The following is a 24,043-nucleotide window of genomic DNA, read 5'->3' on the forward strand; positions in this document are numbered from 1 at the left end:
TAGTCATATTGAATTTGACAATGAGAAAGGTTTCACTAGCATGAGGGGATAAAGAGTAAGTGAGTGGATTTTATGATATGTGTGAAGTGATGTCCATAATGGTAGCCTGAGGAAGAAGGCATAAATAGTCAAGGGGGGGATTCCTACCCAATATTAATTGATTGATTGATAGCCATTAAGTCTATAGTTCTTCTTTTCTTTGATCATACATGAAGGAGGACTTGATTTGGGTGGAAAAATGATCAAGTCCACACAGATGATTTTAGTAAATGCTCTATTCAATGATTTGATTCCATCATATTTTAGATCACATGTGTATTTATTAATGATGATTCCACATGTACACAATAATGGTAATAATATTGATCAACCAACCCCTAAACCAACCAATATTGTATTGTTCAAACTAGCATGCCACAAGTCTAATTAACTCATCCATTATTGAGAATTAGATAGAATCATACCAACTAAATGAAATTCCCCTTGTCTACTACAAGTAGTTATGGTTGTTAATGTACTAGCCTTAGATCTCCTTTTTCAGATTTGGTGTAAAACGAATTAGAGAAGTGAGAATTATTATGTGATTTGCAGTACCTTGGGTTTTGATCCCTGGTTTGATAATGTGTATTTGTACATGATGAAGCCGAAGAGCCCAAATATATAGATGTTTCCAATTATTATTAATAAAATACATCACCAACTATAGATGAACAAGGACAATAGTATAGGTGGCTATCACACCACAAGAAGAGGGCAGCTTGAGAGGCTAAACCTTTTTATCTATATTTTATTACATCCATATTTTGAACTAATTGAGAAAAAGGTGGACATGTGAGATTCTTGAGGAAGCCATGTGGTATTATGAGAGCTTGCATATTTAACCTTATATTTTTGGTGGTTTGGGAGTTCCTAATTCATTATTCTCTTTCACTTTTGGTTCTTTCTTCTGAGAGAGAAGAATTATATTACCGAGAGCCATTGTTGGTGAGTTAATACTTGTTATTCCAACATGAGAATGTTCTTAAGTGCATGTGTGCATTAGCATTTCTAGTGAAACTATATATGGTTAAGAGCCTCTAGAGATTCTAGCATTGAGATTGATTTTGGCTATACTAGGAACAAAATGAAAGGTAAGAAAGGAAATTAAGCACAAATAGAGAAATATAATAGAGATCATATTAATATAGTGAAAATCCAACATTTATTAATAAATAAAATAACAAAATATTGTATAAAACAAATTGGCGAGAATGGTGGTAGATTATCTCTAAAGAGAGAGAGTTGCTGACTATATTCATTTGCAAAAAGCTATTACAAGATGCTAAAAGAATGGTATTTAAACATAAAGAAAAAGCCATAGAGGTCCAAAACCATAACCCTAAAAGATGAAACACCAAAAGGTTTTTGGTCCCCAAGGTGGTTAGTTGGTACCTCAACTTCCCATGGATGCAACTTTTGCATACAATCTTCATTTGGGGTGCATAATAGTTCGTTGGAAATAACTATTCGAGTATTACAAATTTTGACTAGGGTAATCCTAACCCCTCCAAATTGCCATAAAAGTTCGTTTAGGGCTCTAAAATGGCCCCAAAAGTTTGGGACCCATAAAACCATAGAAAAACTACCAAGGAGATAGAGAATTATTGAGTCTGTGGAAGATGTGGGTGGCCACCGATATCCACCTGGATCAATATTTTTTTACTAGTAGCACTAGATCCCTCGAGGAAAATGGAATATCTCAAAGGACTGCATTGTAGAGAAAGGGATTCCTTTCCTTATGTTGTATAATTTTAAGAGGAAAGAGAGATGGAAGTTGATATTACCATGGGATTGGTTGAGTAATTGTGACAATTATGATTGTTTTGTGATTGTGTGAAAAAAATATGAGTTAAATATCTATGAGTGATGGATTTGGCGTAAGCACCCATCCTTGTGGAATCATAGCCTTAATTTGTAGAGATTATATGTGTGACAGAGCTTATGGTTGGGCAGAATGTCTGACATTAGAAGTCAATTGGTGAAATCTTATTAAACATATATATATATATATATATATATATATATATATATATATATATATATATATATATATATATATTATTTATTTATTTCCTGTAAGTAAAGGTTATTTCATTTCTTAAATCTAACCATAAAAACATATGTTGGTTTGTCTTGGTCTGCCACTAGGGAAACCAGACTAGTGACAAAACGAGAGTTTTTTCAGCATCCAAAAATCAAGAGAGTCCAAAGACATCAAAACTATAGTAAGTATGTTTTGAGGCATATAACAGAGTACTACAACTATAAACAATAAATAAAAATAAAAACCAACATAGAAAACAAATAAGATAAAAGTAAACATAAACCATCATTCAGTCTTGGGGGAGTCTGATTCTTCCACTACAATTGGTTGTTTACTGATTTGTAGTGAACATCTTAGGTCTGGAAGGAGGTTAAAATTTACTTTTCTACGATGTTGTTTTAATGATTATTTATCTTTTAATGATGGATATGCTTATGAGCATTTGAATTCCATGTATGTAGTGTTTCGGGGTTATTTACACAAGTTCTTTAATGTCATGCATCAAATTTTGTTTTCTTGATTTAAAAGAAAGGCATCATAAGTTGAAATTCGCTTAGAAATTGTATTTTTGAGGGTACCCATCCATGGGGCTATGTCACATGATGCTGGAGTTGATAGGCCTAACCAAGGTTCACTTTCCATCTTATTTGGGTGTTTCTATATTGTTTTGTTTGCTCACTTATCCATTGGCTCGCACCATAATAGACAAGAGAGATTAAGCATCCCATGGAGAGGAGAATGTAACCATGTCTTCAAGGGCCTACATTTTATGCTTATTGGTTATTGAAGGTTGGTATCTATGCTATGGGGACCATAATTCTATTTATATTGACAGATATATATTTTAAACTAAGAAAGACAAATTCATCACTCTTATGGAAGATCTTCAAAGGGGGAAGTGATCACTTGCTAAGCGACCTTAAGGCCTTCATGATACAATAGAGACATAAGACAAAGGTGCTACTTTGTTAGACTTGGTCGATAATAAACCCATCAGCATAGATTAGTGCACCTTGCCTAAGGATATTTAAACTAGATAACTATTGACATAAAACAAGTCAAATGCCCAACAACATCAACAACTGTTGATTAAGCTAATCCCCGAGGCTCGATAAATTGTTAATTATATATTACTAGTTAAGTTATTTAATTGATTAAATTGTTATTTATCACGTTCTTCCACGTTGACAATGAGGACATTTTTAAGTAATCATAGTCTATTTACATATTTTAAATTATTATATCCACTACTTATATAGTTGCAAATTTTAGAATTATGTAATTAAATGAAATCATGTTTTTATTATTATGTCTTTATAAAGCGAGGATGAGGTAGGTTTGAAGGATGGGAAGGAAGGGCTCAGAGGATGAGGACAACCAATAGATCGATCAACTTCTGATTGTTTTACTTCGATCAACTTTTGTATTACTAGACCAATTATTGCAAACAAACAAATACATGGTTGTTTTCATGTGCCTATGTATTCATGGCTCTTCCCTTATTATGTCGTGAAATTAATTAAATGTTAGTGCATGTATTAGATACACATGTTTGAAAACATATTAATCTATTTTTAATGATGTTGAACATATGTGACACGCCTTGATTAAAAATAAACGAGGAAATGAAAAATAAATAATTATAATATTTCAATAATAATAAAACCAACCTAGATCCATCTTAACTCCAGAGCTACCAACCGTTGAGAGGGATCAAATCTCTTGAGGGGAAAAACTCTTTTAGAGTGAAAAGATATTTGATCCTTCTTGGTGCTTGGTAGATCCAGAGTTTAGATGGATCTAGGATGGTTTAATTTCCCGCTTTAAATAGGCCATATTCCACGTCAATACCATGGGTCAATACCTGTTGAAGAGTGTAACTAGTGTCAGTCTTCATAGTGCATTTGAGTCATGATGTAAAAAGAAAATTACATTGTAAAATAAAAAATATTTTGAAGCATGGGTTTCATGCTCCTTTATTTATTTTCTAGGTCATAGCCTACATTGAATGCTTCTAGTTTTTGTCTTGAGTCATAAGAGTCATTCTCATATTCATTAGACTCTTCTTGGGCTTTTGTATCAGGTAAAGAAAAGTATTTTTGAGTCGAAAATGTCATTTGTCACCTTCTCACCAAGTCAGCCATATCTTGATGAAGTCAACCCATATTGGGGCTATTTGACCAAACAAAAGCAATATAAATAGAAGTGGAGCTCGACCTATTTGGCATCATCTCATTCACAAGTTCGATTTGTAATTCAAGAGCAAGAAAAAGGAGAGCGAAGTCAAGGAGAAGGAGGATAGAAGCTTAGGAAGACCAAATCAAAGTTCTTGGACATCTCTCTCTCACACGTACAAAGTTTTCTAGGGTTTTTGGCTAAGTTGCAGGGGCCAAAATTTCTGAAGTAGTTACAGGTCCAAAATTATATAGCTAGGGGGCCAAAATTCTGGATTGAAGCTGCAATTGAGAAGTTGACACTTGGAGACTTTGGCAAAGTTCATATACTTGAAGGAAGAGTTGACTTGATGATTGGAGGAGATATTTGTATAGGTTAAAAGGGTCTTGGATTGTCTCATTTTGATTTGAATCTACTAGTGGAAGAGTTTGATTGGGTTTTCCCGTAGAAGAGGGGTTTTGCCCTGATTGAGTGTCTATATCTCGTGTTTCTTGTTCTTGTGATATTCATAGACTTTTGATTTGGTAATTTATTGATGAAATATAATATAATTAAGAAGTAAAAGAATCCAACACACATCACAAGTAATTATCAAGAAAAGATGAATCAAACCTTGATATATACATCCATTTATTTCTCAACATGGTATCAGAGATAAGGTGAAGGAAGGATTATTTGAAGATCACTTTTTTGGCTATCATTTGAAGGAAGAAAAAACAATATTGGAAGAAAATATCACTCTCTCATTGACAATCTATTTAAAGATGGGACTCAATTACTTGAAAATTATAGGAAGCTTTGTTGGAAAGATCATCTACAATCTATCTAGGAGAGTCAAGAGTGGAGGATTCTTGGTTGCACTTTGTTACATAGTATTTTTTCACGCCTCCTACACTTCCCTGTGACATACTCTAAAGTGCGTGAACATGATCATTATACAGTATACTCATCCATGTATACAACTCAGATCCCTCCTTTAACTTTTCTTGGAAAATCTCTTGAGCTTTCCCTAAAGAAATGGCTCTTAAAACCCTAAAATGAGGGAACTGCTCAAAACATGTTGAAAATAGCAACAAGAAATGCTAAAAATAGAAATGCCAAAAATAGAATATTCCAATTTTAATTTGTCCTTAAATTAAAATTGAGAATTAAATTCGAATTTAGTCTCACCATCTATTTGAATAATAATTAATTAATTCATATTGGATTAATTAGTTGGAGAAATTCAAGCTAGAAGTCTTGGTGAAGTCATGCAACAGTTATCCCTTAAATTAAGGAAGTTATCCCTTAATTAAGGAGATAAGATTATAACTAATTATAACTCAAATAGAGAGTTATCAGTCAGTTGATGCATGCATGCATGCAACTAGTGCTACTCAGTTAACTGAAGATTCTCTCATCAGAAACTCATGCATGTCTATTCTGAGAAAGACCCAGTTGATTTAAATGTCAAGGACAGTGTATTATCAGTTGGATGTGTTTGCTTATAAAGGAAACTCATTCATGCAGTCAAGGCAAGGTTCCTTGAGGATTGCACAGTTTTACAGGGTGTGAGATCAGTGTGAGTGATTAGTGTTACACTTGGTAACAGGAGGATCACCCAGGAGAAACTACGCAAGGAAATAGGAGGCTTGGAGGGCTAAGGAGAAGGTTTGTGAGAAGCCTTGTTTGCCTGTGAGCATCCAGGAGGATTGTACTTAGAGCTGGCTAGCTGTGAGAGCTAAGGCTTTGTGTAATCCTGATGTATTTCCACCTTTTATGATAATACAGATAGTAGGGTTTTTAGCTGAGACTTTCCCCTGAGTATTTTATGTGTTTCATGTGTATTGATTCTTCTTCTTTTGGTTATATGTGTTCAACTTTGATTCAGCTCGATCTTTAAGCTTCCACAAGTTTGATAGTAGAAGTAGATTATAGTATTTTGCTTTGGTATATTGCATTATCGAGTTAATCTATAGTTAGATTTTCTACATAGATCTCAGAGGTATATTTGTAGATAATTTGCAGGAAATTCTACATGGTATCAGAGTTGAGTTCATCAAAGCTATGAACAGTATACTGAGAAGAGAATTCGAAGTTTGAAGTTCGGGGTTGCAGGTGAAAATCGAATTCATCTCATACTTCAAGGTTGGTCAATGGCATTCTATGGCTTGAGACTCCAGTATGCCTTGGGTGGTAACTTGAACTACATAACATGGAAAGATCGCATGGAGGTTGTATTAGAAGATAATGGTTTGAAGGATTTCATTGATCAAGAAATCTAAAAGCCAGTTTCAACTAATGCAAAAGAGTTGGCTGAGTGGAAGAAGTGTGTGGTGAGGGTGAGACGGATCATCCTTGAGGGAGTTCGAGACCATATTGTCTCGAGTCTCCATGGGAAGGATACTCGATATTAAATGTGGAAGACATTGAAGGACCTCTACCAGAACAGTAGCGACCAAATGAAATTGGCGCTCAAGGATAAGCTTCGAAGAATCAAGATGGAGAATGGCGATACTATTTCCACATATCTAAACAAGCGCACCACTTGCAGAGATGAGCTTGGAATTGTGGGGATAACTATTGTCGATGATGATATGGTGAGCCTCACTCTCCTCGACCTTTCATAGAGCTGGAATAGCTACCAGGACTCTGTGAATGGAAGGGAGAAACTACCGGATTGGGAACGACTATGGTCAGATCTCATGCAGGAGGAGATCAGGAGGAGCACACGATATGGTTCTTCATCCAAGGATGATGATGAAGAAAATCTGGCCTTAGCAGGTAAGGCAAGGAAAGGGAAGGGGAAGGTGCCCCATTTCGAATTGAATTCTTCTCATGGAGGGAAGAAGGTTGACAAGTCTAAAGTGAGATGCTTTAATTGTCACGAGATGGGTCATTATGTGACTAATTGGCCATCAAAGAAGTCCAAGAAGGGATCCTCGGAAGGATTAGAAGGTGAGGCATTGGACTCTCAGTTCGAAATGGACTTTACCCTCATCACATGCATGGTGTCATCGATGATGGGTTGTGGTTGGTTTCTTGAGAGTGGAGCCTCATTCCACATGACCTGTGATAAAAGTTTATTCAGTGCCTTAGGGGAGAAAGACCTCAAGATTTGCATAGAGATGGGTGACGATGAAATGTATAGTGTTTCAGGAGTGGGCACGGTTGTTTTCCAGAGGGAGCATGGAGCTCCTATCACCTTGACAGATGTGAAGTATGTACCTGGACTAAATAAGAACTTGGTATCGATCACGATATTGGAGGACCGAGGTTATGATGTGTTTTTTAGTAAGGGAAAGGTTTTCCTTAGACACATCACCACGAGACAGGTGAAACAGATCAGTTCATGGGTTAAGAACTTGTATGCTCTTGAGTTTCAAGATGCATGCAAAGCCTTGAGGAGCAAGGCAAATGTTAGAGACTTGGTGGTTGAGAGGGAGAGTAGATTACCTCTCAACATGCAGTTTCAGAAGGAGTCTCAGACAATTGTGGAGGAACCACAATTGGTGAAGCAGCTTCAGGAAGTTGTGGAGTAGCCACAACTAGAGAAGCAGAGAGGAGACTAGGTGGAGGCATCCAGTCATGCAGAGACATCCAGTAGGGGGAAATTTTGGGCCAAGTGGGCAGAGGGATCACATCCAACCATACCTCCAGGTGTGAGGTGCGACGATGTGGAGTGATAGTCCCAAGAAGGCTGAAATTGGGCAGGGTCCATTGAGAGGTTTTATCTCATGGATCGTACCTTGTTATGGGAGCCCAAAGTACATAGTAGCGGGAGGAATCAGTGGGATTGATGCAGTCAAAGATCAAAGTGACAAAGGCTAGAGCAATCAGATACTGAAGAGCGTAGAGAAGGATTGACAACAGTGCAGAAAGGCAGAGTTAATAGAAGCGCAGAGTTTTCAGTCAACAGAGACAATAGCAGTTAGAGACTTTGATTACAGAGGCATCATTCTGATTCAGGTTGGATGTTTTTTTTTGTTTCTGGAGTTGCTCGAGCAACAACACTAGAGAGAAGTGTTGCATGCAAAACATTCCAAAGGTTCAGGATCGGGATTGAGTTGAATTCCTTTCTTGTTGAGAGAGAGTGTTGAAAATAGCAACAAGAAATGCTACAAATAGAAATGCCAAAAATAGAATATTCCAATTTTAATTTTTCCTTGAATTAAAATTCGAATTTAGTATCACCAGTTGTTTGAATAATAATTAATTAATTCATCTTGGATTAATCAGTTGGAGAAATTCAAGCTAGAAGTCTTAGTGAAGTCATGCAACAGTTATCCCTTAAATTAAGGAAGTTATCCCTTAATTAAGGAGATAAGATTGAGTTATATTTGAGTTGTAATTAGTTAACTCAGTTTACTGAGTTAAGTCCAGTTAAATTAGTTCCAAACTATTTGTGGAATTAATAAAGAGTTATCAGTCAGTTGATGCATGCATGCATGCAATGTAGAATTTTCTCTACAAATCAGCTAGCTCACTGATATCATGTAGAAATTTCACCTGCAGATCAAACTGATATATGCAATGTACTAAAGCATAATACTAGATCTACATCTACCATAAACTTTGCGGAAGCTAATCAACCATGAGCAACATCAAGCATGAACACATATAACTGATAAGAAGGAATCAATCACACATAACACAGAATATATCACTGGGGAAAGCACCAGCATAAAACCCCAACACTGTATTATCAATCAAGTGTAGATCCTCAACAACATACAAAAAGAATTAGCTCAATAGCTATCCTGCTCTCTCTGTAATCAGAAGATGCTGATGATCTTCAATCAGAAGATGAAAATCATGGACTACCTAGGCCTCATTATATAGGCTGAAAATTGGCCTAATCATACCTGCTGTCACCTCAAGTCTACCTACGTATTCATAGAAGAAAATAGATTTCTTCCTCATGCAAGGAATACTTACTAGAAATATCCTAGCATCTGATAGCACATTGTCCCTCATCTGATCTCAACTGGGTCTTTGTCTGAACTTCCATGCATCACTTATTCATAAGAAAATACTCAGTTATCAGTTGTCACATGCATGCAAGCATTAACAAACTAAATATAGAAAATTTAACAACTTGTTAAATAATCTAACTGGACTTGACTAAGTTAGACTAAGTCAACTAATCCTCTCAATATAAAACTGAACCTTGTCTCCTTTTATCAAGGGATAAATTCCTAAATCAAGAGAGAAAATAATTGCATGATCTCACAAAGACTTCTAGTTTAATTTTCCATAACTAATTAACTCATGGAGATTAATTAATTAATATTTTAAACTGCTGGTAAGACCAAATTCGTTTTTACTTCCTATAGTTAGACCAGGGACTGCTAAAAATAGGAAGGGACCCAGAGATGCTATTTTTAGAAGTTTCTATTTTTAGTAGTTTCACCTCTCACCTAAGGTGGCCAATGACCTCCCTGGCCAAACTGCTATTTTTAGACATGCTATTTTTAGGACTTCTATTTATAGCACATTCTAAATTTAACATTTCTTGTTGCACATTTTTCAACAACTAGTGCTAATCAGTTAACTGAAGATTCTCTCATCGGAAACTCATGCATGTCTATTCTAAGAAATACCCAGTTGAGTTAAATGTCAAGGACAATGTACTATCAGTTGGATGTGTTTGCCTATAAAGGAAACTCATTCATGTAGTCAAGGCAAGGTTCCTTGAGGATTGTGCAGTTTTACAGGGTGTGAGATCAGTGTGAGTGATCAGTGTTACACTTGGTAATAGGAGGATCACCCAAGAGAAACTGCGCAAGGAAATAGGAGGCTTGGAGCGCTAAGGAGAAGGTTTGTGAGAAGCCTTGTTTGCATATGAGCATCCAGGAGGATTGTACTAAGAGCTGGTTAGCTGTGAGAGCTAAGGATTTGTGTAATCCTGATGTATTTCCACCTTCTATGATAATACAGATAGTGGGGTTTTTAGCTGAGGCTTTCTCCTGAGTATTTTCTGTGTTTCATGTGTATTGATTCTTCTTCTTATGGTTATATGTGTTTAGCTCTGATTCAGCTTGATCTTTAAGCTTCCACAAGTTTGATAGTAGAAGTAGATTATAGTATTTTGCTTTGGTATATTGCATTATCAAGTTAATCTACAGTCAGATTTTCTACATAGATCTCAGAGGTAGATTTGTAGAGAATTTGTAGGAAATTCTACAAAACATGTAAAGGTTAAGAGGTTGGCTAATAAGACCACTCATCGTAGATTTTCCTCAGGTAAGGGTAAAACAACCAAGTGAAAGTATATGATCAGCCAAAGAGATGGTGACGATGGAATGAAAGAACCAAGGCTCATCTAGCAAAAATCGGCTGATAAAAACAGCAATCATGAGATGTAAAATAGGAATGGTTTCATTTTTACACAAGCTTGAAACATGGGAAACTATGCTTGAGTATACTTGAGGATGGTTTCATTTTTCACAAGCTCGAAACATGAGAAAAAACTATGCTTGGAATTGGTTTCATTTTTACACAAGCTTGAAACAAAGATAAATTATGCTTGGGTTTGGTTTCATTTTTACACAAGCTTGAAACAAAGATAAACTATGCTTGAGATAAGTCTGCATGCCCCCAACATAATGACTCAATTCAAGGTACATGCCCCCCAAGCTTCATTTCATTCGCCTAAGTGGATGGAAAGAAGGTTCACTTACGAGATCAAGTGAAAGACTCAACTGGATTTTACGAGATCTAATCAAAGTCTCGAATTGGAAGGGGATTTGTCTCATTTTTTAATGAGCTTGACACAAGAAAATAACCATGATCATGAAGACCTATTTCATTTTTTAACGAGGTTGACATAGTAAAAGAACTATCCTCATGGGGACCTATTTCATTTTTTAACGACGTTGACATAGTAAAAGAACTATCCTCTATATCCCTTGTTTCATTTTTTAAGGGGCTTGACACAAGACAATGAACTTTGCTCCATCCCTTGTTTTTTTTTTAACGAGCTTGACACAAGACAAGGAACTTTGCTCCAACCCTTGTTCACAAATCAAAAGAGGCCATGGCTTCCAAGAGTTTCTCACTGGATGGGAGAACAACACTCTGGAAGGGATACATGTCCAGGGATCCAAATGAAAAATCAGGCTCTAATGCCCCCAGTACATGGTGTACTACATCACCTACAAGATCATCAGTAGATGCAAGCATGGAATAAGTGGCCACGTAATTAACCTGTGGCAGCAGTGATACTGCTTGTAAATAAGAACCACTTAGGGATGATGGTTGATGGGGAGTTGATTCAAGACCAATGAATGTATGTTGATCAATGACCACAATGTTTCCTTCATGCGGGAAACACATCACTCGAAAGAGGGAAGAAACAAGAGCTCTCATGATGTAAACATAATCACGGCCAAGGAGTAGATTAAAATCTAAAGGGCCTTCGACAACCATCACGTCTATATAGACAGTCTTTCCTCCTAAAGTAATAAGTAACATAGGAAGGATCCCTAAAGGTTTACTGGTTCCTCTATTAAAAGCTAACAGATTCTAGGTGATAGGGACAAGCTGAGGAGAACCCAGAGCTTTCAAAGTAGTTGAGGATAGGATGCTAAAATATGCGCCCTCATCTATGACTATGCTAGGTATGGCCATATGGTAAGCATGTATTGAAATTTGGAAAGGCACATAATATGGAAGGCGATATCCTTCCAGTCGAATCCAAGAAAAATAAGTGATTAAACTACTTGGAGGGGGTGTTGTAGGAACGGGAGTTTTGTCCTCCTTCTCTATGGGAACAGGAGAAATTCTCTCATGCACCTCAAGAACGAGAGGATTTCCCTTTAGTTCATTTGAAACTGATGAAACCAGAAGAACCTGAGCAGTATGGGGTTCACTCTCTACCAGAAAGGTACGGTTAACTAAAGGTGGAGTCAAGGCTACCAGTTTATCAACCAATGGTTAGTCGAGAACAGACTCACGAGACTCACTTTCAGAGAGAGCGGGGTTGACCAAAGATGACTTTTGATCAATCACTGGATCAACTAGTGAAGGATCAGGGGAAAGCTTTCGATACCTAGTCGGAAGATGAGGTTGAGAAGCTATAAGGTTTTCCAACTTTTTGGAAGCTGCATACATAAGAAGACAAAGGTGAATGGGATGATTACCTTCAAACAACTTACAAGGAAATTTTACTTTTCCCTGTTTCCCATGAGCTTTACTATCACTAGTTGAAGGTTTATCACCAGCATGATCATCGGAGGTTGATGACAAAGGTCGATGTGAACCTGTAGAACACACTTTTAATACCTTGGGAATACTGGGACAATTATGAAGAAGGTGGTCACTCTTACATAACATGCAAGGGAATTTTACTTTCTGGGGCTGGTTGGAAGAATTTTCTTCATTAGTTGCATCCATAGCAATGGCTGCTTGGTTGCCCCATTTCTTATTCTTCTTCTTCTTCTTTGTCATTAGCTTCTTGGTTACTAGAATCTGGACCTTCACCAGGTGAAGAGGAAGAACAAGGTGAATAAATAGGAGAAGAAATCAAGGGGTTAAATTTAGGATCAACTTGAGGTTGATGTTGTTCAGGTGGAGGAGAAGTCGGTTGAAAAACAGTTTCGACACTCGGAACCACCAAGGTCGAAAACAACCAAACTGGCAAACCAATGGTCAAACCAGGAAGGGACAACATCGCCATATAGGGAGCAACAATATTTCTGAAAGAGGTAAAAGGACTAGGATTCCTGTCAAAGGGGTTTCCTTGACTGGTAGACTCAAGAAATGTTTCCATTAGTATCAACCTAAGATCTACTAGGAGTACTTCCACAGGAAGGATGTTGTACCACTGTCAATTAATTTCTGGAAGTTGAAACAAAAACTTTGCCTTTTCATGTTTTAAGAGTCAAGAAAAGGATGAAAAGGTGACTCTAGTCACTTTTGCTGGTTTAGCAAGCTTGAAAGGATAAGTTCTCGATGATCTATTCAAATTTAAAGAGTCAGAAAAGATCAAAATGACTACTCAGGTAACTCTAGGAAAAAGGAGTATCAAGTAATCGTGAACTGCAATATACACCTTAGTAAATAAATTTACCAAGGACTTGACATACATGTAGACAATCTTCCCGAATGTTGTGCTCGATGTATCACATTTACAGGGTGGTAGATTCGGCTTCCTACAGATAAAGGTTTGCAACCTATGAGGGTCTCCCTTTATATACTCGATGGTACGGGGAGCACAAGTCCATGTTAGCGCTATCTAATGCAAGAGCGAACGATATCTACTAAGTTTTAAAGACGTTGGAACACATCTCCAACCTAGACCACTAAGTATGAACATTAATGTTTCAAATGATCCTTAGATTAATTGATAGATTTTAAAGTTGATGTTGAAATTATGTTTCAGTTTCAAGGCCTTAACGATGTTACCTTAACACCTAAGATGTAGCTATATGAGAAAAAGAATTTTTTTCATTTCAATGAAAGCTAGACTAATCAAGGGAAGCAATTTAAATCAATAATGCATCATGCAAAATTCCTTCCAATAACTTTCACTTTCGTCTTCCAAATGCAATCCCAAAAGTAAAAATGATTTTCCACTTTTCGCTATCACGGATGCACTTATATGAATTATGCTTTTCCTTTCATTTTGAATGATTTGATGCACCTAATACAGTTTTTAGCTTTCAATCATCGAAAAAATATGATCTATTTTCAATGATGAATCTCAAAAAATAACTTTTCAATGCAACTAATCTAATGCATTTTCACGAAAAGGAAATTTGGCAAAATAAGCTAAAACAAATGTAAAATGATGTTTTCAATTATTTCCACAGAAAACAACACTCAATCAATCAAAAAAACAAGCATCTCAACGACACCAACAAGAAGCAAGTGATGACCAATTGACTAGAAACCGTAGAACCCAGTCAAATTTCACTTCGAAGTCAATGAGACAAATTTTGCAAATTAATAAAGGAAAACAATCAAAACATTGACAAATGCAAGCATACAAGATAGGAAAAGACCTTAGGGGCCAAGACACACTGGATTCTTAGGAAGAAACCTAAAAAATTCTCACATTGAAGGATCATCGCTACTTTATATACCCAAACCCGCGATTATCGCTACTTTGCATAGGCAAACCCGTGATGGCATCACTACTTTGTATAGAAAAAGTAGTGATGATTTCAGCACAACCAAAAAATGAAGAATTTTTTTTTCATCGCGACTGTAAAGGTAAAAATCGCGATGCCATTGCGACTGTAAAGGGTAAACCCGTGATGGGCAAGGAATATGGGAAAAAACTAAAAAGATTCCAAGAAACAATTCAGACTTAGCACTCTAAGGCAGTAATCAGTGATGGTATAAACCTCAAGCTCTTGTGTCAAGCTCATTAAAAAATGAGACAAATCCCCTTCCAATTCGAGACTTTGATTAGATCTCGTAAAATCCCTCTCGAGTCTTTCACTTGATCTCGTAAGTGAACCTTCTTTCCATCCACTTAGGTGAATGAAATGAAGCTTGGGGGGCATGTACCTTGAATTAAGTCATTATGTTGGGGGCATGCAAACTTATCTCAAGCATAGTTTATATTTGTTTCAAGCTTGTGTAAAAAATAAAACCAAACCCAAGCATAGTTTATCTTTGTTTCAAGCTTGTGTAAAAATGAAACCAATTCCAAGCATAGTTTTTTTTCATGTTTCGAGATTGTGAAAAATGAAACCATCCTCAAGTATACTCAAGCATAGTTTCCTATGTTTCAAGCTTGTGTAAAAATGAAACCATCCTATTTTACATCTCGTGATTTCTGTTTCTATCAGCCGATTTCTGCTAGATGAGCCTTGGTTCTTTCATTCCATCGTGACCATTTATTTGGTTGATCATATACTTTCACTTGGTTGTTTTACCCTTGCCTAAGGAACATCTGCGATGAGTGGTCTTATTAGCCAACCTATTAACCTTTACCTATTTTGAGCAGTTCCCTCACGACCGAAACCAGTTGCTATCCTTTCATACCACTCGTTCCTCCAGGCGGAGTCCTCTTTTAGCTCTTTTCAGACTCCAAAAATATGAAAAGATCGATGACTGTTTTTCATTTCGAACTTGTTAAAGTAAATGAATTGACATCTACTCAGTATATGTTTAACCCTTTTCCGGACTAAGATAGACTATTGTACGAAAAAGGAACACCTTAGTCGAACATGGCTAGGAGGTTCTCTCGGATATTGTTTTCTACCTTTTAGTATTCGAGAGACAAATTACGAAAATGGACATGATGGAGTTTTCTTTTTCGTCTCTTTTTAGAACTCTCTAAATATGAAAAAGATACCGAGTTTTTCTTCCGTTGGACTCGTTAAAAATTAAACGACGAAAGACTCATCACCATGATGAGACCGAGTTTCTCCTTCCTAGGACTCATAAAAATTACTAGGATCGATTCATCCGAAGGATGGACTTATACAACAAGCATATGGTATCCTCTTCAATCTTGTGTAAAAATAAAGAGGTACTCGTTAAAAATAGCAGGGAAAAATGAAGATGAAACATCTCTTGTATAGGCAGCATGTCGCTCTTGAACATGACACTCATCTGTTTCTCGTGTCGGGTTTGGGATATCCTCACTTAGTCACTTGTCCTTCTAGGTTTGGGTGATCCATTTTTCCTCTCATTTGACTATTCCACCTCGTCATTATGACCCTTGGTCCTATGTTGATTCTAATGCTGCCACACTCCGGAGTCGTGTCACCAATATGTTCAAGAGAAGTCCAATTTGCAGTTATTTACCTATACATTGTTTGAGTCATTACTATAGTCCTGAATATTATTCCACTTTATTCCTTGTTCCATGTCGATGATGGGGGATTCATCATTGCCCTCCTTCGATGGGTCACTTCTTGTCGACTTCAACTCATTATCCAGGAAGATGACTTAGGAACTCCCTTTTAGTACCTTAGAGCTGGCATGCCTTAATGGTTAGTTCTTCGCATCCGACGACAGGTCTTCATTATTGGCTTTTGATCAGGTGATTCCATGAGTGTTCGACCTCAACTTCATTATCACATTCATGAATTGTATTGTTGTACCTTGAGAGCCATTGTCATTATTGGTGGTTTCTCTCGTACCTGTTAACGGTCCACATCATTGGTCAGTAATCAGGTTGATTTCTAGCATGTTCGACTTCAACACTTTTATTCGCATGTTAGAATCTGTACACTGATCGGGTTAGGATAGAGCATAATACCCTGACTCTTCTCTGTTATGGCTCAGGCTGCATGGAGTTATATGTTATTCATGAATGTACACATGTTTCTACTATATGGATGGCTATGACCATACCATGAGACTTAATATTTATAATGATCCTTGTTATCTAGATGGTTGCGCCCATACCATGGATATTTTCATATATACTTCATCATTCGAATGGCTGCATCCATGTCGTGGACTCATGTCTTGATCTCAGATATGTATATGTATATGCATCCTTGATTTTCAGGTCTCCTGACAGTGCATGTCCTCGTCCTTGCCAAAAGCTCGTAAAGCATCTCAGTCATCACTCCTCATTCTGCCTTCATGCTTTAGGGGGCATCTGTTACACAATATTTTGTCATGCCTCCTGCACTTCCCTGTGACATACCCTGAAGTTCCCTAAACATGATCATGATATAGTATACTCATCCATGTATATAATTCAAATCCCTCCTTTAACCTTGCTAGGAAAATCTCTGGAGCTTTCCCTGAAGAAATGGCTCTTAAAACCCTAAAATGAGGGTCATCATCCTTATGAAGCTCAAAACCGCGATGATCACCTGTTACACCATGTTAATCTAGTGATGGCATTGCTATATTCCCTTTCAAACCCATGATGGTCTCAAAAATGAAATTTTCCCAAAGAGGATAAGAAGCTTCAAGATCTAGAAGCTTCCAGAGCGGCGAGCTGGAGATGGTTTCACATAGATGAGGTCGAATCCTTTTAATTTGACCTCTTGGTCTCATCCCTATGAGATACCTCCTTGAGATGTGGGCCTAGTCCTATCTTTGGAGGAGTCCTAACTCCCTCTCCCAGCCTATAAATTCCTCCTCTCTCATTCCCAAATGGTTGATTTATGTCCATTTGCACCCCTATACTGAGCTTGTGCTTAGAGGCTATTCATTATACTTGGAGAAGGAGTGTTTGGAGAGTTTCTTGGCTTGGACCTAGATTACCACTCAAGGAGAGCCTTTCAACATCAAGGCTATGGTTGCAAGCTTCCCTTTATTCTTTAAATAATAATACAATTGTTGGTTCATCTTCCCAAAATATATATGTTCATGTATGTATTAGCTTGGCATTCCTTGATCAACTAAGTAGGTTATTATTAGATTTGCTATTGGTTTTGGCATGCTTTGTTGTCTCTTAATCACTTTTGTAGGTACATAAGTGCTGAAAGAAGCAGGAATAAGTCTATGACACAAGTGGTTCGAGGATCTCAACAAAGGAAATCATAATAGCATCAGAGTGAGGTAGGTCATCTCTCTCGTTCTACTTTTCAATTGTAATCTAGGAAGATGTCTAGTTGATTGTCACTTCAGTTCCTAGACCCACTCATTGGGCTAGAGGGATCGTCTCTATCCGCAGAGAGGATTAACCTTGTCAAAACACTTATAGGTACACTTGATGATGACAATGCATGGATTATCGATAGTGGAGACTCAAAACACATGGTAGGAGAAAATGGACAACTAAATACATTATTAAGAGGATAATCATCCCATTTAGTGGAGCTTGGAGACAACAATAAATATGAAGTCAAAGGCTTTGGAACTACATCTTTGGAGCTAGAAGGTGGAGGAAATCTACATCTCAACAACATTATCTATGTTTCAGGTTTGAAAAAGAATTTACTTTCCATTTCTTGTTTATAAGATAAAGGAGATAGGGTTACTTTTTTGAATGGTAAAGTTTTGATTTGGGGAAAGGGTTCTAGTTTTAATAAAGCAAGGATTATTGGGATTCGTGAAGGAAGATTATATAGAGTCATAACACCGTCTCCTCAAGCCCATGTTCACATGAAAATTTGTCCCATTGAACTTTGGCATAGAAGACATGGACACACTCACTACAAGATAATACCCTCTCTAACTCAAATGGTGAAGGGCATCCCGAACATTAAGGAAGACCATGAAGGAGTATGCAAGGGATGTGCCTTGGGAAAGAATACTAGGAAACCCTTTACAAGTAGTGATATAAGGTATAAAGAAATACTAGACCTCATTCATTCTGATGTATGTGGGCCCATGTCTAATAAATCTCTTGGAGGCCATCTATACTATGTGACCTTCATTGATGATCACTCTAGAAAGACATGGATTTATCTTCTCAAGACAAAATATGAAGTATTCAAAATTTAGATCCGAAGTTGAGACCCTAAATAAAAACTCTTAGATCCAATAATGGGGGCGAATATACTTCTAAGGAAGTGATAGCTTATTGCAAATAAGTAGGCATTAAGAGTGAACTCATAGTTCCCTACAATCTTGAACAAAATGGAGTAGGAGAAAGCAAGAATAGAACCATTTAGGAATGCATAAGAACTATGATATTTGATCAAGATCTACCAAAATTCCTATGGGGAGAAGCAACCATAGAAACAATATACATACAAAATAGAAGTCCTCATAGAATTATTTATAATATGACACCAAAAGAAGCATTCACAGGGAAGAAGCCATGTGTAGATCATCTCTGAATCTTTGGATGTCTTGCATACATTCATGTTCCAAAATACAAGCGAAAGAAGTCAGAGTCTACAAGTATAAAAGGTATCTTCATTGGTAGTAGCCTTTCATCAAAGGCTTATAGAATCTACATCAAAGAAGAAAGGTGAATTGAAGTTAGTAGGGATGTCATATTTGATGAAAATCATGCCTACAAAAGATCCAAGGATATATCTATTGAATCTGATGAGGAATATGCGCCACTATTTGAAGAAGAAGATCAACATGACGAGTCACCTACAAATCAATAAGAAGAAGGATGAAGTTAACCTATTCAATTTACTACCATTCCCGAAGAAAAGAAGAGACCATCCTAGTTGAGAGCGACATTTGAACAAGTAAAAGGACACAAAGCAGCAAAGGACACATTCAAAGAAAGCACAAGCCTAAAAGATACTCAGGATACGAAACATATACGACGAAGTTAATTGAAACAAAACCAACTGATTTTGAAGAATCATTGCCATTGAATCTCCATCCTAAATTATATTCATACCTGCATTCAGATTTCTCGTAGCAGTGCTTCAATTTAGGATTGCAACCTCTAATGTCTTAGGCTCATCAAATTCAATTCTATCCTTGAAATATTGTGGTAGTCCACTGACATACCTTTGAATCTTTGATTTCTCCTCCTTAATGCAGGGTACATACCTCAACAACTCTAAGAATTTGTTGGTGTTCTCATCATCTATCATTTTTCCCAATTTGAGCTCATAGAACTCCTTCGCCTTGTTGTCAAAGTATCTCTTAGATAGATATTTGCTCCTAAAATACTTCTCAATCTCCTTCCCACATTTACCCCACTTTGAAAAGTTCTCCACAGTAAACATGAGTGGAGTGTCACTATGATATGACCCAATCTCCAAATTTTAGTTATGGAAGTGGGGCCTACAAATCGGAAGTAAACTGACATCCCTCAAAGACAACAGATCACTTAAGAGGCTACCAACCACCCTGGGTGATCAATCCCTGAGTTGGAACTCTTTTCACTAGGTTTACACCCCAACCACACCCTTGACACATTATGCATGTGGTTATGAGGCTCCAGATGCACCCATAAGCCTGCCTACATGCAGTTGTGACCCAAATTCCTTAGTTCAAAGCATGTGATCACGAGATCTATGCCACTTTTTTCAGGATAGCCTCTAGACCACTGCCCAGAATTGCCTATAACTTTCTAGAATCCTGATAATGATGATAACAATGCTAAATAATCAAAGCTTGAGCAAGATCTTGACCAATACATGCCTAATACAAGATAGACATTTTCGTAGAACAAATAATAAACACATAAGCAATAGGTCATGAATGCATATTTGACCATAAACTCCTGAACTTCATCTAAAAATCACCAAGAAGGTTCAATTCCTTCTCATGCTAGCTGCAATAACACTTGTTAGGCCATGCATTCATCAACCATCTAGTAACTTATCAAATCATGAACAAGAGTCATAGTTATAGCACATCATAAAACAATGCATATAACCATAATAGAAACTATGACTAATCAGCCACAAGATCACCATAATAACCAGTACAAGTGCTCACATATCATAATAGGAAAATAGCTCATATTAACATATGAAAATTCCAACCAAGTTAGTACCACCTAACCATAGATTGGGTTGAACAAAATATCTCTTTCAGCCAATCACCCCCGCACCATATTCCAAGCATGAAAGTGGGATCATAAGGGTTAAACCAAAATAGAACCATCTAGGGCTTCCAGAGGCCAATCCACCTCAACCCTAAAGAAAAATGATGTCACCTATATGGTCCAGAAATCACTAACATCAACCAAATTGGTCTCTACCTAAATTGTCTAGGGCTCCAAGAACTAGTAACTCAACCTAGAACCTCCAGGGAACCTGAGTTGTTTCAGGGCTCCAAAGAATTTGTCCCAACCCACAAGCTCTAGGGACTAGTAACTCAACCCACAACCTCCATGGAACCCAAGTTGTTTCAGGGCTCCAGAGAATTTGTTCCAACCCATAGCCATAGGAAACTTGAGAACCGATCAAAAAAACCAAGTGGGAAACCCACTACACCATGACTATCCAGGAAATGGAAAGGCAAGGTTGAAGCCACTGTCAATCTAGGAAAATCTCCATGCCAATGACAACACATAACCAAGGAACCACATGCATATACCATGCATCCAAAAACCAACAAGGAAATCAAACATGCAACCTGTTACCTGTGAAGTAAACCTGTTGGAGTTGTTGATCCAACTGTCTCCTTGCACTTCCTTGTTTTCCTTGCTTGCTTTCTCCAAATCCAAGTGAATGCTAGAATGATTCAAGAATGCTCTAAGGGTGCAAGAATGTAAGAGAGCCAAATGCTAAACTGACCAAAGTTAAGCCATCAATTGCTTATTTGATGCCTTTTATTATTGATGTCTCCTTTTTCTTCATTTTCCTTCATTTTTCCTCTAATTTCCCTTCCATGCAAATTTGTGTCTCTTCACCTTCCATTTCTTCTATTTTTCTTTCATTCACAATGAAATGCCATTTATTGCCTCTTTCTCTTTGCTAATTTCCGTAGCCATTAATTAACCACAAGTGATGCCCACTATAATGTTTGCCCACCATTCAGCTTGGAATATGTGACCCATGACCTTTGTCTTGTTTTGTTTACATGTAAAATCAACTAGGGGTTATTACAAACCCCTCCCCCTTAGGGAACACCATCCTCGGTGTTCAATAACGCTTATAACCAACAAAACATGCTTCCCATGGATATTTATAACACAACTCGATGCAACATTTACATCATTCTAAACTGCTAAAACCATGAACACCATACAACTTATATATTGCTTTATAACATATCTCAATGCAGTATTTACAACACACACACATGTATATGTATGTGTATGTGTGTGTGTGTGTGTGTGTGTGTGTGTGTGTGTGTGTGTGTGTGTGTATATATGTGTGTACACACACACACACACACAACAAAAACACATCTGCTCAACCAACAAATAAGGAAGGATACAAAGCCCTCATCTAATCAACCATCTCCCATGTAGCTTCATCAGGCCCAAAGTGCTTCCACTACACTTTAACTTTCTCTATTGCTTGGTTCCAAAGCATGAGATGTTTCCACTGCAAAATGAATTGAGGTTATGGATAGAACTCTCCCTTTGGATCCACTTGCAATGCAGGCTAATCAATCACATGATCATCATCCTGGACATATCTCTTAAGCAATGATACATGGAAAACATCATGAAATTTCACTGTTGACGATAGTGCAAGTCTGTAGGCCACTGGTTCAATCCTCTCAAGGATCTCAAAAGGCCCACAATACTGAGGTTCTAGCTTGGTAGATGACCCAATCCTTAAGGAGCTCCTCTTGGGCTTGATGCGCAAGTACACATGCTCCCCAATCTGAAACTCCTTGAATGCTCCATGTTGATCCACATAACTTTTCTTCTTGTCCCGTGTTGCCTTTAAATTCTTCTTAATAACCTACATCTCTTACTCCTTCTCAACTAACATATCTAGTCCAATCAACACCTTGTTCACTATATCACTCTAGCTTATAGGAGTATTACAACTCCACCCATAAAGAGCCTCAAATGGACTCATCTTCAAGGATTCTCGATACCCAACATTATATGCAAACCTCACCAGTGGAAGATACTCCTCCCACTTCCATTGTTGATGCATGACATACATCCTCAACAAGTCCTCAAGAAACTTGTTAACCCTCTCTATCTATCCATCTGCATGTGGATAATAAATTGTACTAAAATCTAACTTTGTCCCCAAGCCTGCAAACAACTCCCAAAACTTGGAATTGGAATTTCCATTTCTATCTAATATAATCTTCCTGTGAACACCATGCAACCTCACCATCTACCTTATGAAGAATTGAGCTACCTCACTATCTGAATTTGTAGACTTCATTGCGATGAAGTGAGCTCCTTGCTCAACTTGTCAACCACAACCATGATGGAATCATGTTGTTTGGATGTCCTCAGAAAAATTGTAATGAAGTCCATGGAAATGACCTCCCATTTCCATTTTTGAATAGGAATAGGTTGCAATATACCAGTTGGGTGCTTACACTAAGCTTTCACCTATTGATAGTCCAAACATCTAACAACAAACTTGAACACTTCTTTCTTCAAATTCAACCAATGATAGAACTTCTTAACAATTGTCAAAGTTTTTTGGTATCTCGGGAGGCCTGAATACGACTTGACATGAAACTCCCTCAAGATAAACTTCTTGAGCTCACTGCTATCTGGCACATAAATATTGTTCTTAAATCTACCCAAATCATCTGCCATGAGGTGATACTCCTCATCTCTATCACCTTCATCCTATTGTTGCAACCTGTGCTTCAGCTGTTGGTACCTCTCATCATGCTGCCCTGATCTAGGTCCGAGTGTGACAAAGGACCCTTCCAAGACCTTTTACTTTCGTGATGTGTTAAATTGCATTTTTAAAAGAACATAAATGAATACATCTGCATGTTGTAAAGAAGAGGAACATGTCAATCATCAACACATGAAATAACAAGACATTGATAACAGAGTTTGTCCAAGAGGGACTACGTCTCCAGGCCCAGGTGTCAAGATGGTGTAGGCCGCTACATTAAGTGATGTCAAAAGTGATGATGTACATAAGAGATGATGTCACGATCATACAAGGAAAATTCCCTCATGCACGAGTGGCTCCAAGAGATGTTCCGCTACAGGAACTCTTAGTCAAAAGACTCCTATCAGTATGACACAAATCTCATGCATGATGAGCATCCTGCCAACATGGCATAAAAGGGATCTCAATGCAAACATGCATGACGACAACATGAGTATCCCATCAACATACAACAAAGGGATCTCAAAACACAACATAATGAATCATGACAACAAGTACATCACATAGATGATTCTGCGTCACATCAAGTAGGAATCATGAAAACAAGTAATAAACAAGATCCCTCATCAACATCAAACAGGGATCTGTGCAACACAACACATAGCAAAAGAAGTACATGAACACACTGCATATACCTCACATCGAGGGTCCATTTAAAGAAGCGGATGTCAAACTG

The sequence above is a fragment of the Pinus tabuliformis genome, chromosome 1_2 (genome assembly GCF_031772625.1).
Source record: "Pinus tabuliformis cultivar Carrire ecotype Pingquan chromosome 1_2, CPIR1, whole genome shotgun sequence".
Lineage (NCBI taxonomy): Eukaryota > Viridiplantae > Streptophyta > Pinopsida > Pinales > Pinaceae > Pinus > Pinus tabuliformis.